Source organism: Lactuca virosa, chromosome 7 (assembly GCF_052849685.1).
Source record: "Lactuca virosa cultivar CGN04683 chromosome 7, Lactuca_virosa_CGN04683_v6, whole genome shotgun sequence".
Classification (NCBI taxonomy): Eukaryota; Viridiplantae; Streptophyta; class Magnoliopsida; order Asterales; family Asteraceae; genus Lactuca; species Lactuca virosa.
Window position 1 is genome coordinate 134,606,231 of NC_136432.1, and position 6,002 is coordinate 134,612,232.

Consider the following 6,002-nt stretch of genomic DNA (forward strand, 5'->3'; position numbering starts at 1 on the left):
GCCTAAAAAATGACCGCCATTGGGCCGAGGCGGTGGAACATGTCGGGCTGTGCGACTAAGTTCATGGATCATAGATAAACAGAATATATAGCACAAGTACAACAATAAACAAAAAAACATTTATATTCTATCCTGATATTTGAATATATGGTTCTTAAGGATAACAATATAATATATGAATTTCCTTAAAGAGGTTGGCAGACATAACAAAAAGTAGTAAACTAAATTGCCTGAGATCCCTGATTATTCGTCGTCTGAATTTGATTGATTACTGATTCTCTGAGAATACATGTAGGTTTGAGGGTCACCACAAGATTGATGAGTGTAATGGGTTTTCTGCTAGCCGCAGTAATAATACTCTGAAAATCGTTTCAAAAAGTAATTTATTTATAAGTAAAGCATATTCAGATAGGCTTTCAAAAATCCAAACAGTGTCCTGCAATAAGTAATTTCACGCTTAAAATGATTTTTAAATGGACAAAGTTTAAAGGTTGTGATAAGAGAGTGAGAGGGAGAGATAGAGAGAGAGAGAGAGAGAGATATTCAAGTTAATATATATAATTAATCATATAACCGAGCTATGTGACTTGAGTGTACCCAACTACAACGCTTCATTGGACGTTGAAGTCAAAATTGTAGACACTTATCACCCGCTTCGATTTATCGGTCAAGGTTGTAGCTAGCAACCACAGGTAGGGAAGTAAACCCCGTATGCATCTATACATACGTATCTCACTCCAAACATTAATGGTTGCAGTAGTGTGGGTATGCTAAGTGTTTAGAATTAGCTAATGAATAACGTAACGTCTCACTAAAAAGCCCTTAACTAAAATCTTTGTAAATAACTCTCAACCCTAACTTACTTGTGGGTAAGTTCGAGGCGTAATGAATTTCATGACATCTAGTTTATAAAAGCCGAGTATGTTTGACATGTGTGTAAAGTATAAGGCACTAACTTTTATAACGGAGTATGTTTCTTTTATAAACTCTATAGTAAAAGGCATATGTTATTTCATGACATAATGTTTATAAAAGCTGAGTATGTTTGACATGTGTGTAAATATAAGACACTAACTTTTATAACGAAGTATGTTTCTTTTATAAACTCCACAGTAAAAGGCATTTGTTATTTCAATAGTTGTATAATTCTATTCACATAACATACTAGGATTTCGAAGTTTAAAACGATATTGTTTACTTATAATATATAAGTGTTAAACAATACTTTTCAACTACTACGCACAGACGAGGGACAGGAAACACCGGAGGGCATGACCATTTTAGCAATTAAGACGTTCTGAAATCCAACAACCCTATATGGCCCTTCAAACCAGATTCCCCGTACTGTAAGCAGTTAAAAGTTATTGTAATATTATTTTGTATAATTTCTAATACTTAGTATATGTATTCTCTCCCAAAATAAGTAAATACAAAAGTGGGGCTGTAAGACTCACCTTAACGAGCGGTTATCGAGTCGTTTTCAAAACTTGGATGTGTTGTTGTGAAGTCGTGGTCTCCGGGAATAATTCGATTTCCTAGAAAATTTCGCTATAAATTAATATTTCGGAGTGATTTGGTATTTTGACTAAGTATAATGACTTATTGAATAATTTCCCAAGTTTTTGTTAATTCAAAATCTATTTAAATAAATTTTATTTAAAAATTTGATATAATATTTTCCAAATTTTTTAAATAAATCCAAAATTTATTTATTCAAATATAATTAATAATTTCTAAAAAGTTAATAATCTAATGTTTATTTAGTCTTAAATAGATTAATATATAAGATTTTTTTTTTTTTAATAAATTTATGAAATTTTGTATTATTGTTTAGGACTTATGTGAAAGAGTTTTTCCCGCATAGGGTAAGTTTTAAACATTTTAGTTAAAGTTTCATGAGTTAAGGACCATTTTGAAAACAAATTGTAAGAGAGAGGGGCTAAAGCTTGGCAATCTCATAGATGAGGGACTGTATTTATTTATTTTGAAAAGAAGTTTGGAAACAGGAGGATTAAACCTCTTGTCCGTTTCTTCCCCTCGTCGAGCATGGCAACTAGCAAAATGGTCATATGGTTGTCGTTCGTTTGACGACTGGCAAGAAAACAAATAAAAAAAGGTAGGAGGGTGGTGGAAGACTTAAGGTGAAGGAGTAGGAACAGCGCAGGGGAGGTGGTGGCCAACAGTAATGGCGGCAGAAGGTGGCAGGCGTGGCAGTTCGGTGTTGTTGCCCTTGTTTCTTCCTTCTGCTTGCAGCTCTGACGAGAGGGGGATGGGAGGAGATGGTGGGGAACACTTTGTAGAGTATTAGCACCATAACAGTAGGCAGTGGTTTTGGTTTAGTGGTGGAGAAAGGGTGGTGCGAGTGGGGGTTTAAAGGTGGTAGGAGGGTGGCGGTCTTGAATTTCCTTCCCTTTTCTTAACAGATACAGTGAGAGGAAGAGAAAGGAGATGTGAGGGAGATGTTGGTTGATCAAGAGGGGGTTATAAGTTTGTGTATGGGTGGTAGAGTGGTGGTGAAGGGTGGAGACGTTCAGTGGCGGAGCTTCAATATTTCATTTCGGGGGGGGGGGGGGGGGGCGAAAATATAATTTGTATAAACATTGGTGAACAGGGGGGGCCATAGTCAAAATTTTATGTTTTTGGGCTAAATATGTATAAAGTTAAAGCATAGGGACTATTTGTGCCAAAAAAATCTGGGGGGCCACAGCCCCCCTAGCCCTATGAAAGATCCGCCCCTAGAGACGTTGATGTAATTAGGATAGAGAGATATGGAGGGAGAGGGAGATTTAAGAGAGGAAAAAGTGAGCTGATGAATTGAGTGAGTTTAGAGGTCCCATATGCTTCAATTTATAGTAAACATACACACACACATACCAATTGAATCCATACCATTACCCATCACTTCTACTATTTGGAAAAATTTACACTCAAGAAGAAGAGATGGAGGAGAAGGAAGCCCTAGTAGGTTTGATCCAAGGAGGGAAAGAAATCAGATTTTGGTCTCTTAGTTCACATTTTGGCCCCACATAGGATTACACCCCCATTAGGTGCTCAAAAACACTCCAAATCGGGTGCATCGGGATCCGAAAGTCGAGAATTTTTTTAGAAATTACCGTTAGATAGATTTTAATTCAAAACGGATTAATTTTTGGTGTTATGCAACTCCGGGAATTTGCGTTTGAAGTTTCGCGTGTAAACGGCTCGCGGTGTCCATTTTCGCGACTTTTGTAAATATTCTTGCTAAAAATATTTCAATTGCGGAATTAAATAATAGACTATAGTCTGATTCTAAAAACACTCTTGGAAATCCCGTGGCAAAGTGTGAGTACCTCAACGAATCATTTCAGTTTACGCGATTAAAGAAAAATAGTGGTTTATTGTCTGTTTTCTTAAAACTGTCATATCTAATACATACAAACTCCGTTTTGGACATTCTTTATATTTTCATAAACACGGGAACATGTAAAATAAGGTTTTAATGTTTGCTTTGCTCAAGATTACTTAATACGAAATTTCATTTTTTTCAGACACGTTAATCGGTGTTGCAGTTTAAGCGGTTTAATTCGGTTGACAATTTACACATTTAGAAGTATGGTATCCTCTAAAATATTATATTATTTTAAATAAACTTATTTATTTTACTTTAGATGCACTAAGTGTGACATCCCAGAATTTAGGACGTAGACTATGAATGACTGAATTGCAGACAAACATGTTTGTAATCTATCTCGTTTGGTTTTTATTCCAATTAAGGAAATATAAACAATTTCAATTCAACTTCACATGATGTCAGTCGATATTTTGCTTCCAAATGTATGAATCTACAAATAATCAAACCACTTAAACTACAACGCTAGTTAATACGTCTGAAAAACTAAAAATTCGTAATAAGTAGTTTAGAGTGAAACAATTATTTTAGACTCATTGTACGGATTCCCATGTTTCCGAAAATATAAAGAACATCTAAAACGGAGTTCGTATACAAAAGATACGATAGTTTTATGAAATCAAACCGGTATAACGTTGGTTTTACCTATTCTAAGTAAACTATTTCACACCGTTAAGGTACTTACGCGTTGCCTATGGGATTTATGAGAGCGTTTTTGGAATCAAATCATAGTCTAATATTTAATTTCATACTCTAAATATTTCTAGTAAAAATATTTACAAAAGTCGCGAAAACGGACACCGTGAGCCGTCAGACGCAAAAATTTCAAACCCGATTGCTTGGAGTTTCATAACTCCAAAAATTTATCCGTTCGGTTTTTGAAATCCTTAAATTAAATCCAATCCAGCCGTAAATTTGAAAATTTTCCTCGACACCCGGATCCCGATGCACGCGACTATGGGTACTAATAAAGCTATTAATAAGGGTGTAACCCTTGGATGGGACCCACTATATTTGGGAAGTGCAATCATCAGGATTTTTCCCCTGATGATATCCCACATTATCTAGCCCATTCTTCTTTTCCTTTGACTTACACTCCATCCAAAAGTACAAAGATTGTACCTGATGGGATAGGAGGAGTACTTCACCCTACTATAAATATAGATCACCTCCTCATAATTTCAGCTCTGTTCTTTTTCTCTCTAAAATCTCTCTCACTTCTTCTTCTCCCAGAACTCTGTTTCTTCTTTCTCTCTCAAAAAATCCCAAGTCTTGCAAATCTCTCTCAAATCTCTCCCAAGTTCTAGTAAATCTCTCCCGAATCTCTTTCAGTGAACAACTCACAAAATAATTTCACAATCCTAAATCACTCCTCCCCACAGTTAGAACATCTTCATCCAACACCCACATCATCCCAACCATTCATTTGGTTTAAACCCACTCGAAATGGGGGAAGAAAACTGAAAACAGCAAGCCAATTTTAGAGTTATAGATATTCCGGACCTGCTGGTTTCGGACCTCTCAGTTTTGGACTCAGCATCCTCGGAAGTCTCTTCCTGCTTCGGACCCTACAAAGCTTTGGAGTTTGCTCATCTCGGAATTTCAGCATCTTCGGACTCCCTTTGGTCTCTGACCCTTCTAAGCTTCGGAACCCACTCACCTAGGAAGTCTTCTGACCTCGAATCATGCCCATTTCAGAGATTGCCCACTTCGGAAGTTAGCCACTTCAGACCCTCCTTCTAACTTCGGACCACCTTTCATTTCGGAGATCCACATCGGATTTTTGGCATTTCGCACATTTTATCAGCTTCGGAGTTTTTGGCTTCATAATTTCCATCAGGTTTGTATTTTTCTCATCTCGGAGCTTCTAACCTCATATTTTATACCCACCTCGGAATTTTTACTGTTTCAGACTTTTCTAGTCTAGGAGTTTCAACAAATCTCAGAACTTTTTCACCTTGGAACTCCTGCATCTCGGCATTTTTTCCACTTTGGATGACTCCTACCATCATTAGAGATTTCTATAGTATCTTCAATCATCAAGACTAAGCTAATCTCGGAAGGTCAAATTCACAACAACTCGCTTTGGTTCTCGGATTATAATACTCGAAAAACAACCCGTTAACCGCATATCGAGGTGAGAGTTACGACCCCTCTTTTATATTTATTTGGTTTTGGGGGATAATACATGTGCTAAATAGTATTTATGATGCAAATACATAAGTCTTATATGATATTCATGTTACAAGTTTAAAGTAATTCAAGAATTTTAAAAGACTTCTACACCTGAATACTTTTTTGCATAAGACTTTACACACATATACAAGTTTAAAGTATTTCATAGTTATAAATGATATTCACCATGAATACTTTCATACAAAAGGCGATACACACTTACACAACATCGTTATGTTGAACTACATTTCTCTATAAAAGCGAGTAGTTTATACTTTTATAAATACGTCAACCATACTCGGCTTTTACAAATGCTTTATTCATTAGGCTTGTTCCTTAATTATATTTAAGTTAAGGGCTGAGAGTTATCCACAAACTTTTCGTTAATGGTTTTTGAGTGAGACGTTGCTATTCATTAGCGGAGTTTAATCACTTAGCC